The sequence below is a fragment of the Oryzias latipes genome, chromosome 17 (genome assembly GCF_053564925.1).
Source record: "Oryzias latipes strain Hd-rR chromosome 17, Olatipes_Hd-rR_3.1".
NCBI lineage: Eukaryota > Metazoa > Chordata > Actinopteri > Beloniformes > Adrianichthyidae > Oryzias > Oryzias latipes.
This window is the reverse complement of record NC_136253.1, coordinates 3,650,286-3,667,896: the sequence shown is the minus strand read 5'-3', so window position 1 is coordinate 3,667,896 and position 17,611 is coordinate 3,650,286. Positions and strand designations below refer to the sequence as shown.

Genomic DNA, 17,611 nt, shown 5'->3' with positions numbered 1-17,611 from the left:
GCAGCAGTAATGCAGACATTTTGGAAAGTCTGGGTCAGCTTTACAGTGAGTGATGAAACCTGTTTGTCTATTGATCATAGCAGGAGCCCCGTCTGCAGGTATGGCTACCAACTTTTCTAATGGTACCTTTTTCTGCACAAAAACTCCTTCACCGTGTTATACATTAAAACTCCTCTTGTAGTTGTCTGTTAGGGCAGTTGTGTCAATCATGTTAAATGTAGCTTGCAGCTCCAGAAACCAGAAGGAAGACTGAAGCCAAACGGTTCGAGCAGGGCGTTGTTCTTGGGGCGGTCGCCCATGCCAGGCGGTCGCACGTGCTCGGGCCCGCTAAATGCTACTTGTAGCTTTAATTATTATTATTATTATTATTCTACCGAAAGAGTCGCCTTTTTGAGGCCTTTAACATACCCCAAAACTCACCAAATTTGGCACACACATCAGGAGTCGCGAAAAATTTCGTATTTTATAGGAGATTGGCATGGGCGCAGAAAAACGGCTCGATAGCGCCACCTACAGTGACTTTTGTCCCGACGCCCCGCATACGCTTTAACGTACAAGCTTGATTTTTACAGGGCATGTTCTTCAGATGGAGACCTACAAAAAAGTCTGAAAGGACCCACCGGTCACTCGCACAGGAAGTCTGATATATTGAGGTCAATATGTCATTTTTGCTCCATTTTGGACATTTGCAGGCCTCGCTCTAGAACGAACTCCTCCTAGAGATTTGTGAATAATGACTCCAAACTTTGGTTTTGTAAACTAAACACATGTCCGATGTTAAATTGCGAAGCTTTTAAGTTTTTACGGATGTTTGTGACCGTGGCGGCGCGTCGAAAATGGAGGTCATTTTGAAAACACGCCATGAAAAGAAAAATGGCCATTACTCAGCCATGCAAAATCCAATCTGATCCAAAATTGATATGCATGATTGTAGTCTGACTCTGAACACATCAGAAGTGGAAAAATCCAGAACAGGTGTAGCGCCACCTGCTGGTAAAAGGAAATGACATGTTTTACTTGGAGCATCACTGCTCCAAGTAGGATGAGCCGACACACCTCAAAATGATGTCCACCTGTTGAAAAGCCATTGATGTTTACTCTGATAAAAAGCCATAACTTTCAATGCGGGGGTGTGGTCGTGACAGAGCGGCGAAGTTGGGCGTCTCGCCATGCACACAAAAGTTGCTCTCACGTGCACATTCCTTGTCCAATCTCACTGAAATTCAATAGAGGTGATGAGGCTTCCATTCTGAACCAATGGATATGACAATCTTGGACGAGCTCCATAGCGCCACCTAGATATTGACAAATACATTTTATGTCACATTCTGACCTATCTTTTCTCTGTGCTTTGTCCGACATTCATAAAATTACAACAGGAGATACTCATAAGGGTCTTCTCTCATCGTCTAAAGTTTCATGGGTGTACACCTGACGGTGCCTGCGCAAGCCACCACCAAACAGGAAGTGGTTGATTGCGTTGCAGTCAGATAATTAAAAATTCATAAAAAATCAGCCGTTTGTATCACGAGGCTGAGATTTCAGAATGAGAGGCCTCTTACATATCTCCAACTTAGATACACAGCACTTGCATGGGTGAACAAAAAACGGCTCAATAGCGCCACCTACCATGTTTGTTTTTGAGAGCCCCGCCATGTTCTTTAACATACAAGCTTGATTTTTACAGGACATGTTCATCAGATAGAAACCTACAAAAAAGTCTCTTGGGACCAAGCTGTCAGTCGCACAGGAAGTCTGCTATATTGGTGTCAATATGTCATTTTTGCTGTATTTTGGTCATTTGCAGGCCTCGTTCTAGAACGAACTCCTCCTAGAGATTTTTGAACAATGACTCCAAACTTTGGTTTTGTAAACTAAACACATGTCCGATCTTAAATTGCGAAGCTTTTAAGTTTTTACGGTTGTTTGTGACCGTGGCGGCGCGTCAAAATTTGAGGTCGTTTCGAAATCACGCCATGAAAAGAAAAATGGCCATTACTCAGCCATAAATAATCTAATCTGATCCAAATTTGTTGTGCATGATTGTAGTCTGACTTTGAACACATCTGCAGTGGAAAAATCCGAAACAGGTGTAGCGCCACCTGTTGGCAACAGGAAATGACATGTTTTACTTGGAGCATCACTGCTCCAAGTAGGATGAGCAAACACACCTCAAAATGACGTCCACCTGTTGAAAAACCATTGAAGTTTACTCTGATGAAAAACAAATCTTTCAACGCGGGGGTGTGGTCGTGACAGAGCGGCGAAGTTGGGTATCTCGCCATGCACAAATGTTGCTCTCACGTTCACATTCCTTGTCTGATCTCACTGAAATTAAATAGATTTGATGAAACTTCCATTCTGAACCCATGGATATGACAATTTTGGACGAGCTATATATGTTCATAAATGATCATGAAGCATGATCATTTAATCAAGCTTCATAGGAAATCAGCCGTTTGTCTCAGGAAGCTGAGATTTCAGAATTAGATGCGTCCTACAAAGCTCCATGTTTGAAAAGCAGCACTATACGTACGAGAAACATTTAACCACCTTAATCACCCTATTGTGCTAAAAGCAAATTTTGGGACATTTTGACTCAAGCAAATATTTTTATCATAACTTCTGTTTAGTTTATCAGTACCAAAATAAAAAATATTTACATTTATAAAATGAACTGGTCAACTCTAGGATTTTATTTATTCAATCTTACATCCTCAAGCTTTTCATCAGTCTCCCCTGCTGCAGGAGTGGAGTTAGCCCCCCCCCCAACCCCCGGCTGTGTGCTCACATGTAAATTAGCCAGGAGTGGCAGACAGAAAGTAGAACAGTTAGAAAGCCTAGTTCAACACTAAATTACAGCAATTTCCTTTGTTTTGTTTGTCTTTTATACATCCTTAGCACTAATCATTGCTTTTTTATTCATCCAAAATACAATTAACTTTATATTTTATCTTTTTTTTTTTTTACAAACAAAATATATGAATGTGCTCCAAAACAAAACCCAGCCTCAGTACACTCCTACAGATGTAACATCAGACAGTAAATGTCTCTTTTATGCTTTTTTAATCAATGCTGCAACTTCTTTTCATTTCCTTTCAATACATCCAAAGAAATTAAACTACAACGACAACAAACACAACATATAGCAAATGTCTCTAAGAAGATTGTGTATATACAATATGTACCACCTTTAAACACCAAATAAATAACAAATCTTTCTAATACAATCACAAAAAATGGAACACAAAATGTAAAACCCAAATTAGAAATTGCAATTTTAAAAAGATACATTTTTCAGCAGCTTTTCAAAATCAATCACATATTTTACTCTTCTGTGGATGAAACAAAGAAGTCCAGAGCAATGTAGCCACTTCTCCAAAGTCTCTGTCACCTTCAGTTTTAAACAAAGTCTGTGAAAATCCACCATACATTGGTCACATGTATTCAGAGACCGGCTAAAAGTCCACAATTGTAAAAGCTCTTATATAGACAACTGTTTGTTTGCTTGGAGCTCTAAATATAAAAAAATGCTTTTCTATCACCTAGAAACAGATGGAGAACCACATCAACTGGATTAGTAACAGGGAAACATGTTTAGGTTTAAACTTACATCAATAGACAACATGAAGCTGTTCATCACATTTTTGACCTAAACATGTAAACACATCCTTGGCTCTGCGGTTAGGAAATGGTAATTGGGAATCTCTTTATACCAGGAGCCAGCCTGAACATTGGAACATCACCACAGTGCCCATCCAGACTGGGACAGCAACGGGGTCCACTTCACAGCCGTGAGGCTGCTGTGTTTAACTCCAGCTGTCCCAGCAAGGTAGACAACTGCAGCAACATCCACTGACCAAGCTGGAAAGCCCTGGCAGAAAAGATCCCCACAAGAAAAACACTGGCTCAGGGAGGCTGGTCAATAAAAAAATATAGTTTTGCCAATGTCTTGCAGCTCGCAGATCAAGTGGTTTAGTTTTCCAGTAATGTCAGTCAAGAATACAAGTTCAGATTCACCATATTCATATTCACCATATTCAGCAGATATCTCCACCAATAGCACCTTAAAAATCCTGTTCTGTTTTGCTTTGCAGCTGAGGTTTTTTATGATTTTCACAATAGGAGTCATTATATGTCCAGAGCCAATCACTTCTGCACATAAGGCCTACTGGTGAAAGAAGCAGCAGTAATGCAGACATTTTGGAAAGTCTTGGTCAGCTTTACAGTGAGTGATGAAACCTGTTTGTCGGTCAATCATAGCAGGAGCCCCGTCTGCAGGTATGGCTACCAGCTTTTCTAATGGTACCTTTTTCTGCACAAAAACTCCTTCACCGTGTTATACATTTCAACTCCTCTTGTTGTTGTCTGTTAGGGCAGATGTGTCAGGAATTCTTCTCTTGTGGAAACCAAAAGCTATGCTGTACTGTTGCCGTCCACAGACTCATCACACTGGACGTTAAACCACCTGCACTTTGTAAGATCCCGGTCCAGCTAATTCACCAAGTTATCAGACATAGCTGACACTCATCTAGACATTGTAGTGAAAATTGAATGAGTTCTATTGTTCTCATCCTTAGGGACAGTGATAGCAATTATCATCATTGCTTGTTTCTTAATCTGATAAAAACCTTCTTCTACTTGATGAGAAAATGAGCAGGTCTAAACGAGGCTTAGATTTAAGAATTTTTTTTTAATGCTATATGCAAAAGTCTTTGTCCCTTAAGGCAACAGATTATAGTCCCCCCCCCCCCCCCCACAGGCTGCTGTCATATTAACATTAGCTTGGAGCTCCAGAATGGACAAGAAAAAACGACGAGAATGGCTCGAGCAGGGCGTTGCTCACGGGGCGGTCGCTCGTGCCAGGCGGTGGCACGTGCTCGGGCCCGCTAAATGCTACTTGTAGCTTTAATTATTATTATTATTATTATTAGGGCCCGAGCACGGAGTGCAAGGACCCTATTGTAATTCGAATGTTTATTATTATTATTATTATTATTATTATTATTCTACCGGAAGAGTCGCCTTTTTGAGGCCTTTAACATACCCCAAAACTCACCAAATTTGGCACACACATCAGGAGTCGCGAAAAATTTCGTATTTTATAGGAGATTGGCTTGGGCGCAGAAAAACGGCTCGATAGCGCCACCTACAGTGACTTTTGTCCCGACGCCCCGCATACGCTTTAACGTACAAGCTTGATTTTTACAGGGCATGTTCTTCAGATGGAGACCTAAAAAAAAGTCTGTAAGGACCCACCTGTCACTCGCACAGGAAGTCTGATATATTGAGGTCAATATGTCATTTTTGCTTCATTTTGGACATTTGCAGGCCTCACTCTAGAGCGAACTCCTCCTAGAGATTTGTGAATAATGACTCCAAACTTTGGTTTTGTAAACTAAACACATGTCCGATGTTAAATTGCGAAGCTTTTAAGTTTTTACGGATGTTTGTGACCGTGGCGGCGCGTCGAAAATGGAGGTCATTTTGAAAACACGCCATGAAAAGAAAAATGGCCATTACTCAGCCATGCAAAATCCAATATGATCCAAAGTTGATATGCATGATTGTAGTCTGACTTTGAACACATCTGCAGTGGAAGAATCTGGAATAGGTGTAGCGCCACCTGCTGGTAAAAGGAAATGACATGTTTTACTTGGAGCATCACTGCTCCAAGTAGGATGAGCCGACACACCTCAAAATGATGTCCACCTGTTGAAAAGCCATTGATGTTTACTCTGATAAAAAGCCATAACTTTCAATGCGGGGGTGTGGTCGTGACAGAGCGGCGAAGTTGGGCGTCTCGCCATGCACACAAAAGTTGCTCTCACGTGCACATTCCTTGTCCAATCTCACTGAAATTCAATAGAGGTGATGAGGCTTCCATTCTGAACCAATGGATATGACAATCTTGGACGAGCTCCACAGCGCCACCTAGATATTGACAAATACATTTTATGTCACATTCTGACCTATCTTTTCTCTGTGCTTTGTCCGACATTCATAAAATTACAACAGGAGATACTCATAAGGGTCTTCTCTCATTGTTTAAAGTTTCATGGGCGTACACCTGACGGTGCCTGCGCAAGCCACCGCCAAACAGGAAGTGGTTGATTGCGTTGCAGTCAGATAATTAAAAATTCATAAAAAATCAGCCGTTTGTATCACGAGGCTGAGATTTCAGAATGAGAGGCCTCTTACATATCTCCAACTTAGATACACAGCACTTGCATGGGTGAACAAAAAACGGCTCAATAGCGCCACCTACCATGTTTGTTTTTGAGAGCCCCGCCATGTTCTTTAACATACAAGCTTGATATTTACAGGACATGTTCATCAGATGGAGACCTACAAAAAAGTCTCTTGGGACCAAGCTGTCAGTCGCACAGGAAGTCTGCTATATTGATGTCAATATGTCAGTTTTGCTCTATTTTGGTCCTTTGCAGGCCTCGTTCTAGAACGAACTCCTCCTAGAGATTTTTGAACAATGACTCCAAACTTTGGTTTTGTAAACTAAACACATGTCCGATCTTAAATTGCGAAGCTTTTAAGTTTTTACGGTTGTTTGTGACCGTGGCGGCGCGTCAAAATTTGAGGTCGTTTCGAAATCACGCCATGAAAAGAAAAATGGCCATTACTCAGCCATAAATAATCTAATCTGATCCAAATTTGTTGTGCATGATTGTAGTCTGACTTTGAACACATCTGCAGTGGAAAATTCCGAAACAGGTGTAGCGCCACCTGTTGGCAACAGGAAATGACATGTTTTACTTGGAGCATCACTGCTCCAAGTAGGATGAGCAAACACACCTCAAAATGACGTCCACCTGTTGAAAAACCATTGAAGTTTACTCTGATGAAAAACAAATCTTTCAACGCGGGGGTGTGGTCGTGACAGAGCGGCGAAGTTGGGTATCTCGCCATGCACAAATGTTGCTCTCACGTTCACATTCCTTGTCTGATCTCACTGAAATTAAATAGATTTGATGAAACTTCCATTCTGAACCCATGGATATGACAATTTTGGACGAGCTATATATGTTCATAAATGATCATGAAGCATGATCATATAATCAAGCTTCATAGGAAATCAGCCGTTTGTCTCAGGAAGCTGAGATTTCAGAATTAGATGCGTCCTACAAAGCTCCACGTTTGAAAAGCAGCACTATACATACGAGAAACATTTAACCACCTTAATCACCCTATTGTGCTGAAAGCAAATTTTTGGACATTTTGACTCAAGCAAATATTTTTATCATAACATCTGTTTAGTTTATCAGCACCAAAATAAAAAATATTTACATTTATAAAATGAACTGGTCAACTCTAGGATTTTATTTATTCAATCTTACATCCTCAAGCTTTTCATCAGTCTCCTCTGCTGCAGGAGTGGAGTTAGCCCCCCCCCCAGCTGTGTGCTCACATGTAAATTAGCCAGGAGTGGCAGACAGAAAGTAGAACAGTTAGAAACCCTAGTTCAACACTAAAATACAGCAATTTCCTTTGTTTTGTTTGTCTTTTATACATCCTTAGCACTAATCATTGCTTTTTTATTCATCCAAAATACAATTAACTTTATATTTTATCTTTTTTTTTTTTTTTTTTTTTTTTAAATATATGAATGTGCTCCAAAACAAAACCCAGCCTCAGTACACTCCTACAGATGTAACATCAGACAGTAAATGTCTCTTTTATGCTTTTTTAATCAATGCTGCAACTTCTTTTCATTTCCTTTCAATACATCCAAAGAAATTAAACTACAACGACAACAAACACAACATATAGCAAATGTCTCTAAGAAGATTGTGTATATACATTATGTACCACCTTTAAACACCAAATAAATAACAAATCTTTCTAATACAATCACAAAAAATGGAGCACAAAATGTAAAACCCAAATTAGAAATTGCAATTTTAAAAAGATACATTTTTCAGCAGCTTTTCAAAATCAATCACATATTTTACTCTTCTGTGGATGAAACAAAGAAGTCCAGAGCAATGTAGCCACTTTTTTATTCATTCAAAATGCAATTAAATCAATATTTTATCTTTTTTCTTTTCCTTTTTCTTTTTTTTTATCTCTTATATCCTTTTTTATAATCAATGTTTCAACTTCTTTTCCTTTCTATTGTCATGGTTTCAGTTTGTTGTCTTTTTTTTCGCTTTAGTTCTTGTTCTGTCTTGTTTGGTTCTGTTTCCTGTTTTATTTTGAAAGGTTTCCTGTCTTGTCATGTTTCTTGAGTTTTACTTCCTTTGGTCCCCATCTGCCCTAATCGTGTTCACCTGTGTCTTGTCTGCCCTGTCTGTATATAAGTCTTGTCTCTGCCTTCCTCCTGTGCTGGTCCATTAACTTCTGCTCATGTTGATCACGTCTTCTTGTCTGGCGTCCATGTCCCTTGCCATGCCACAGTAAGTTTTTGTTTTTAGTTTTGTCATCCTGCTCTGCAGCGCTTTTTGTTAGTTAAATAAACCCACTTGCCCTGAACCCGTTTGCCTCCCGTCTCTGCGCCTGGGTCCTACCTGCTCTTGAGCCTCCCCCCCACACGACATCTATACATCCAATGAAATTAAACTACAAATCAACAAACACAACTGATAACAAATGTCTCTAAAAAATGATGTGTATATTTGCAGAACCTTAAAAACACCAAACAAATAACTAATGCTTCCCAAATAAAGCACAAAAAATGGAACACAAAATGTAAAACCCAAGTTAGAAATTGCAATTTGAAAAAGATACTTTTTTCAGCAGCTTTTCAAAATCATTCACCAATTATACTCTTCTGTGGATGAAACAAAGAACTCCAGAACAATGAAGCCATTTCTCTAAGTCTCTCACCTTCAGTTTTAAACAAGGTCTGTGAAAATCCACCATACATTGGTCACATGAACTCAGAGACCTGCTAAAAGTGCACAATTGTAAAAGCTCTTTTATATAGACAACTGTTTGTTTGCTCAGAGCTCTAAATATAAAAAAAAATGCTTTTCTATCACCTAGACACAGATGGAGAACCATATCAACTGGATTAATAACAGGGTGGCATGTTTAGGTTTAAACTTACATCAATAGACAACATGAAGCTGTCCATCACATTTTTGACCTAAACATGTAAACACATCCTTGGCTCTGCGGTTAGGAAATGGTATTTGGGAATCTCTTTATACCAGGAGCCAGCCTGGCCATTGGAACATCGCCACAGTGCCCATCCAGACTGGGACAGCAACGGGGTCCACTTCAGAGCCGTGAGCTGCTGTGTTTAACTCCAGCTGTCCCAGCAAGGGAGACAACTGCAGCAACATCCACTGACCAAGCTGACAAGCCCTGGCAGAAAAGATCCCCACAAGAAAAACACTGGCTAAGGCAGGCTGGTCAAAAAAAAATAGTTTTGCCATTGTCTTGCAGCTCGCAGATCAAGTGGTTTAGTTTTCCAGTAATGTCAGTCAAGAATGCAAGTTCAGATTCACAATGTTCATATTCACCATATTCAACAGACATCTCCTCCAATAGCACCTTAAAAATCCTGTGCTGTTTTGCTTTGCAGCTGAGGTTGTTTACGATTTTCAGAATAAGAGTCATTATATGTCCAGAGCCAATCACTTCTGCACATAAGGCCTGCTGGTGAATGACGCAGCAGTAATGCAGACATTTTGGAAAGTCTGGGTCAGCTTTACAGTGAGTGATGAAACCTGTTTGTCTATTGATCATAGCAGGAGTCCCATCTGCAGTCACTGCTACCAGCTTTTCTAATTGTACCTTTTTCTGCACAAAAACTCCTTCACCGTGTTATACATTTCAACTCCTCTTGTAGTTGTCTGTTAGGGCAGATGTGTCAGGAGTTCTCTTGTGGAAACCAAAAGCTATGCTGTACTGTTGCCGTCCACAGACTCATCACACTGGACGTTAACCACCTGCACTTTGCAAGATCCCGGTCCAGCTAATTGGCCAAGTTATCAGACATAGCTGACACTCATCTAGACATTGTAGTGGAAATTGAATGAGTTCTATTGTTCTCATCCTTAGGGACAGTGATAGCAATTATCATCATTGCTTGAATTTTTTTCATGCTATATGCAAAAGTTTTTGTCCCTTAAGGCAACAGATTACAGCCCCCCCCCCCCCCCCCCCCAGGCTGCTGTCATATTAACATTAGCTTGGAGCTCCAGAATGGACAAGAAAAAACGACGAGAATGGCTCGAGCGGGGCGTTGCTCACGGGGCGGTCGCTCGTGCCATGCGGTCGCACGTGCTCGGGCCCGCTAAATGCTACTTGTAGCTTTAATTATTATTATTCTACCGGAAGAGTCGCCTTTTTGAGGCCTTTAACATACCCCAAAACTCACCAAATTTGGCACACACATCAGGAGTCGCGAAAAATTTCGTATTTTATAGGAGATTGGCATGGGCGCAGAAAAACGGCTTGATAGCGCCACCTACAGTGACTTTTGTCCCGACGCCCCGCATACGCTTTAACGTACAAGCTTGATTTTTACAGGGCATGTTCTTCAGATGGAGACCTACAAAAAAGTCTGAAAGGACCCACCTGTCACTCGCACAGGAAGTCTGATATATTGAGGTCAATATGTCATTTTTGCTTCATTTTGGACATTTGCAGGCCTCACTCTAGAGCGAACTCCTCCTAGAGATTTGTGAATAATGACTCCAAACTTTGGTTTTGTAAACTAAACACATGTCCGATGTTAAATTGCGAAGCTTTTACGTTTTTACGGTTGTTTGTGACCGTGGCGGCGCGTCGAAAATGGAGGTCATTTTGAAAACACGCCATGAAAAGAAAAATGGCCATTACTCAGCCATGCAAAATCCAATATGATCCAAAGTTGATATGCATGATTGTAGTCTGACTTTGAACACATCTGCAGTGGAAGAATCTGGAATAGGTGTAGCGCCACCTGCTGGTAAAAGGAAATGACATGTTTTACTTGGAGCATCACTGCTCCAAGTAGGATGAGCCGACACACCTCAAAATGATGTCCACCTGTTGAAAAGCCATTGATGTTTACTCTGATAAAAAGCCATAACTTTCAATGCGGGGGTGTGGTCGTGACAGAGCGGCGAAGTTGGGCGTCTCGCCATGCACACAAAAGTTGCTCTCACGTGCACATTCCTTGTCCAATCTCACTGAAATTCAATAGAGGTGATGAGGCTTCCATTCTGAACCAATGGATATGACAATCTTGGACGAGCTCCATAGCGCCACCTAGATATTGACAAATACATTTTATGTCACATTCTGACCTATCTTTTCTCTGTGCTTTGTCCGACATTCATAAAATTACAACAGGAGATACTCATAAGGGTCTTCTCTCATCGTCTAAAGTTTCATGGGTGTACACCTGACGGTGCCTGCGCAAGCCACCACCAAACAGGAAGTGGTTGATTGCGTTGCAGTCAGATAATTAAAAATTCATAAAAAATCAGCCGTTTGTATCACGAGGCTGAGATTTCAGAATGAGAGGCCTCTTACATATCTCCAACTTAAATACACAGCACTTGCATGGGTGAACAAAAAACGGCTCAATAGCGCCACCTACAATGTTTGTTTTTGAGAGCCCCGCCATGTTCTTTAACATACAAGCTTGATATTTACAGGACATGTTCATCAGATGGAAACCTACAAAAAAGTCTCTTGGGACCAAGCTGTCAGTCGCACAGGAAGTCTGCTATATTGATGTCAATATGTCAGTTTTGCTCTATTTTGGTCCTTTGCAGGCCTCGTTCTAGAACGAACTCCTCCTAGAGATTTTTGAACAATGACTCCAAACTTTGGTTTTGTAAACTAAACACATGTCCGATCTTAAATTGCGAAGCTTTTAAGTTTTTACGGTTGTTTGTGACCGTGGCGGCGCGTCAAAATTTGAGGTCGTTTCGAAATCACGCCATGAAAAGAAAAATGGCCATTACTCAGCCATAAATAATCTAATCTGATCCAAATTTGTTGTGCATGATTGTAGTCTGACTTTGAACACATCTGCAGTGGAAAAATCCGAAACAGGTGTAGCGCCACCTGTTGGCAACAGGAAATGACATGTTTTACTTGGAGCATCACTGCTCCAAGTAGGATGAGCCGACACACCTCAAAATGACGTCCACCTGTTGAAAAACCATTGAAGTTTACTCTGATGAAAAACAAATCTTTCAACGCGGGGGTGTGGTCGTGACAGAGCGGCGAAGTTGGGTATCTCGCCATGCACAAATGTTGCTCTCACGTTCACATTCCTTGTCTGATCTCACTGAAATTAAATAGATTTGATGAAACTTCCATTCTGAACCCATGGATATGACAATTTTGGACGAGCTATATATGTTCATAAATGATCATGAAGCATGATCATATAATCAAGCTTCATAGGAAATCAGTCGTTTGTCTCAGGAAGCTGAGATTTCAGAATTAGATGCGTCTTACAAAGCTCCACGTTTGAAAAGCAGCACTATACGTACGAGAAACATTTAACCACCTTAATCACCCTATTGTGCTGAAAGCAAATTTTTGGACGTTTTGACTCAAGCAAATATTTTTATCATAACATCTGTTTAGTTTATCAGCACCAAAATAAAAAATATTTACATTTATAAAATGAACTGGTCAACTCTAGGATTTTATTTATTCAATCTTACATCCTCAAGCTTTTCATCAGTCTCCCCTGCTGCAGGAGTGGAGTTAGCCCCCCCCCCCCCCCCCCCCCCGGCTGTGTGCTCACATGTAAATTAGCCAGGAGTGGCAGACAGAAAGTAGAACAGTTAGAAAGCCTAGTTCAACACTAAAATACAGCAATTTCCTTTGTTTTGTTTGTCTTTTATACATCCTTAGCACTAATCATTGCTTTTTTATTCATCCAAAATACAATTAACTTTATATTTTATCTTTTTTTTTTTTTTACAAACAAAATATATGAATGTGCTCCAAAACAAAACCCAGTCTCAGTACACTCCTACAGATGTAACATCAGACAGTAAATGTCTCTTTTATGCTTTTTTAATCAATGCTGCAACTTCTTTTCATTTCCTTTCAATACATCCAAAGAAATTGAACTACAACGACAACAAACACAACATATAGCAAATGTCTCTAAGAAGATTGTGTATATACATTATGTACCACCTTTAAACACCAAATAAATAACAAATCTTTCTAATACAATCACAAAAAATGGAACACAAAATGTAAAACCCAAATTAGAAATTGCAATTTTAAAAAGATACATTTTTCAGCAGCTTTTCAAAATCAATCACATATTTTACTCTTCTGTGGATGAAACAAAGAAGTCCAGAGCAATGTAGCCACTTCTCCAAAGTCTCTGTCACCTTCAGTTTTACACAAAGTCTGTGAAAATCCACCATACATTGGTCACATGTATTCAGAGACCTGCTAAAAGTCTACAATTGTAAAAGCTCTTATATAGACAACTGTTTGTTTGCTTGGAGCTCTAAATATAAAAAAATGCTTTTCTATCACCTAGACACAGATGGAGAACCATATCAACTGGATTAGTAACAGGGAAACATGTTTAGGTTTAAACTTACATCAATAGACAACATGAAGCTGTTCATCACATTTTTGACCTAAACATGTAAACACATCCTTGGCTCTGCGGTTAGGAAATGGTACTTGGGAATCTCTTCATACCAGGAGCCAGCCTGAACATTGGAACATCACCACAGTGCCCATCCAGACTGGGACAGCAACGGGGTCCACTTCAGAGCCGTGAGCTGCTGTGTTTAACTCCAGCTGTCCCAGCAAGGGAGACAACTGCAGCAACATCCACTGACCAAGCTGGCAAGCCCTGGCAGAAAAGATCCCCACAAGAAAAACACTGGCTCAGGCAGGCTGGTCAATAAAAAAATATAGTTTTACCAATGTCTTGCAGCTCGCAGATCAAGTGGTTTAGTTTTCCAGTAATGTCAGTCAAGAATACAAGTTCAGATTCACCATATTCAGCAGATATCTCCACCAATAGCACCTTAAAAATCCTGTTCTGTTTTGCTTTGCAGCTGAGGTTTTTTATGATTTTCACAATAGGAGTCATTATATGTCCAGAGCCAATCACTTCTGCACATAAGGCCTACTGGTGAAAGAAGCAGCAGTAATGCAGACATTTTGGAAAGTCTTGGTCAGCTTTACAGTGAGTGATGAAACCTGTTTGTCGGTCAATCATAGCAGGAGCCCCGTCTGCAGGTATGGCTACCAGCTTTTCTAATGGTACCTTTTTCTGCACAAAAACTCCTTCACCGTGTTATACATTTCAACTCCTCTTGTAGTTGTCTGTTAGGGCAGATGTGTCAGGAATTCTTCTCTTGTGGAAACCAAAAGCTATGCTGAACTGTTGCCGTCCACAGACTCATCACACTGGACGTTAAACCACCTGCACTTTGTAAGATCCCGGTCCAGCTAATTGGCCAAGTTATCAGACATAGCTGACACTCATCTAGACATTGTAGTGAAAATTGAATGAGTTCTATTGTTCTCATCCTTAGGGACAGTGATAGCAATTATCATCATTGCTTGTTTCTTAATCTGATAAAAACCTTCTTCTACTTGATGAGAAAATGAGCAGGTCTAAACGAGGCTTAGATTTAAGAATTTTTTTCATGCTATATGCAAAAGTCTTTGTCCTTTAAGGCAACAGATTATAGTCTCCCCCCCCCCCCCCCCCCCCCCACAGGCTGCTGTCATATTAACATTAGCTTGGAGCTCCAGAATGGACAAGAAAAAACGACGAGAATGGCTCGAGCAGGGCGTTGCTCACGGGGCGGTCGCTCGTGCCAGGCGGTGGCACGTGCTCGGGCCCGCTAAATGCTACTTGTAGCTTTAATTATTATTATTATTCTTTTTCTTCCGACGGAAGAGTCGCCTTTTTGAGGCCTTTAACATACCCCAAAACTCACCAAATTTTGTATACACATCAGGAGTCGCGAAAAATTTCATATTTTATAGGAGAACGGCATAGGTAAACAAAAATGGCTCGATAGCGCCACCTGCAAAATTTGTTTTCGCGAGCACCTCCATATGCTTTATAGTACAAACCTGATTTTAACAGGGCATGTTCGTCGGATAGAAACCTACAAAAAAGTCTCTTGGGACCAAGCTGTCAGTCGCACAGGAAGTCTGATATTTTGATGACAATATGTCATTTTTGCTGTATTTTGGTCATTCGCAGGCCTCGCTCTAGAACGAACTCCTCCTAGAGATTTGAGAGTAATGACTCCAAACTTTGGTTTTGTAAACTAGACACATGTCCGATGTTAAATTGCAAAGCTTTTAAGTTTTTATGGATGTTTGTGACCATGGCGGCGCGTCAAAATTGGAGGTCGTTTCGAAAACACGCCATGAAAAGAAAAATGGCCATTACTCAGCCATGCATAATCCAATCTGATCCAAAATTGATGTGCATGATTGTAGTCTGACTCTGAACACATCTGCAGTGAAAAAATCTGGAAAAAGTGTAGCGCCACCTGCTGGCAAGAGGAAATGACATGTTTTACTTGGAGCATCACTACTCCGAGTAGGATGAGCCGACACACCTGAAAATGACGTCCACCTGTTGAAAAGCCATTGAAGTTTACTCTGACAAAAAACCATAACTTTCAATGCGGGGGTGTGGTCGTGACAGAGCGGCAAAGTTGGGCATCTCGCTATGCACACAAAAGTTGCTCTCACGTGCACATTCCTTGTCCAATATCACTGAAATTCAATGGATATGATGAAGCTTCTATTCTGAACCCATGGATATGACAATCTTGGACGAGCTCTATAGCGCCACCTAGTTATTGCATTGGGCACATTCTGCCCTGTATTTTCTCTTTGCTTTGTCCGATGTGCATGAAATTAAAACTGGAGATACTCAGAAGGGTCCTCTCTCATCATGTAAAGTTTCATGGGTGTACACCTGACGGTGCCTGCGTAACAGGAAGTGGTCGATTATGTGCACCCAAATAATAGAAATTTATTATAAATCAGCCGTTTGTCTCAGGAAGCTGAGATTTCAGAATTAGATGCCTTTAATAACCTCCAGCTTTGATATGTAACACTATAGGGTCTACAAGAAACTTCATCACTTGATTTTTTTAATGAAATTTTGGACTGAACAAAGATTTTTAGCATAAATTCTGTTTAGGTTATCAGCACCAAGAATTCAACTTTCATAGGCATTTATGTGCTACTGCTTCCTAAAAAAATTCAGAATGATTGAAGTTACAGGTGACATCTTAGAGAGCATTACATCTAAAAAGGTCCGAAAACGTCTTTTTAGGCAAAACTACAAACACCTATTTTTTTTCATAACTTAATCATCATATATCAACACCATTTATTTTTTTAAATGTAGGGATCTGTGTTTGCTGCCTTCCATATTTTTTTCAGAAGTCCAGGTGAAACAGATGATTTTAAAAAAATCCTGATTCATCCCAAAACCTGTGCTTTTTCCGTCTGGACTCCAAACAAGTGTGTTTTAAAATTACTTATGCTTCAAATATCCACACCAAGTTTCACACGCATATAGCTGAACATGTCTAAATGCTTCTTGAATATTCTTTACAGATATAAAATGAACTGGTCAACTGTAGGATGTCATTTCCTCTTACATGCTTAAGTCTTTTCCTCATGCTGCAGCCTGCTCCTCAATCATCCCTGTTGCTGGAGTCAAATTTCACCCCCCCCCCCCCACACACACACACAAACACCAGCTGCCAGTTCATATGCTAACTAACCCAGAAGTGAGGTGACAAGAGTTTAGACACAAGAGGGAGGGCAGACTGCTTTTTCATTTGTTTTGTATGTCTTTCATAGATTTTTATGAATAATCATTGCTTTTCTAGTCATGTAAAATGCAATTAACCTAATATTTTATCTTTTTTTTTTAAAAACAAAACATATGAATGTGCTCCAAAACAAAACCCAACTCTCAGTACAGTTCTACAGATGTAACATAAGACTTAGACAGTAAATGTCTCTTTTATCCTTTTTTAATCAATGCTGCAACTTCTTTTCCTTAATATAAATCCAATGAAATTAAACTACAAAACCAAAAAACACAACGTATAGCAAATTTCTCTAAATAAATTATGTGTATATACAATATGTAGCACTTTTAAACAAAATAATAACAAATCCTTCCAATACAAGCACAGAAAAATGGAACACAAAATTTAAAACCCAAATTTGAAATGGCAATTTTAAAAAGATAATTTTTTCAGCCTGCTAAAAGTGCACAATTGTAAAAGCTCTTTTATATAGACAACTGTTTGGTTGCTTAGAGCTCTAAATATAAAAACAATGCCTTTATGGACGTGGCACGGATGGCACGGATGTTCAGCAGGGTAAACCCCAGGAAAGCGGCGGGACCTGATGGAGTTCCCGGAAAGGTTCTGCGGGCCTGCGCCGATCAACTCTCCCAGGTCTTCACAAAAATCTTCAACCTGTCGCTAGCTCAGGCTTTCATCCCTGCTTGCCTGAAGTCATCCACTATCATCCCGATACCCAAAAAGTCCTCATCCACAGCCTTCCTCACGGACTTCCGCCCAGTTGCACTCACTGCTGTCATCACAAAGTGTCTGGAGCGGCTGCTCCTGGGACACATCAAAGACTCCCTCCCTCC

The 17,611-nt window shown here is 40.3% G+C and overlaps 1 protein-coding gene across 9 annotated transcripts in view; it reads right to left on the bottom strand.

Moving 5' to 3' along the window:
- LOC105356097 (contactin-associated protein-like 4) overlaps nucleotides 1-17,611 on the bottom strand; it is a 258,282-nt gene that overhangs the window by 96,579 nt on the left and 144,092 nt on the right. The gene's annotated exons all lie outside the window — the stretch shown is intronic.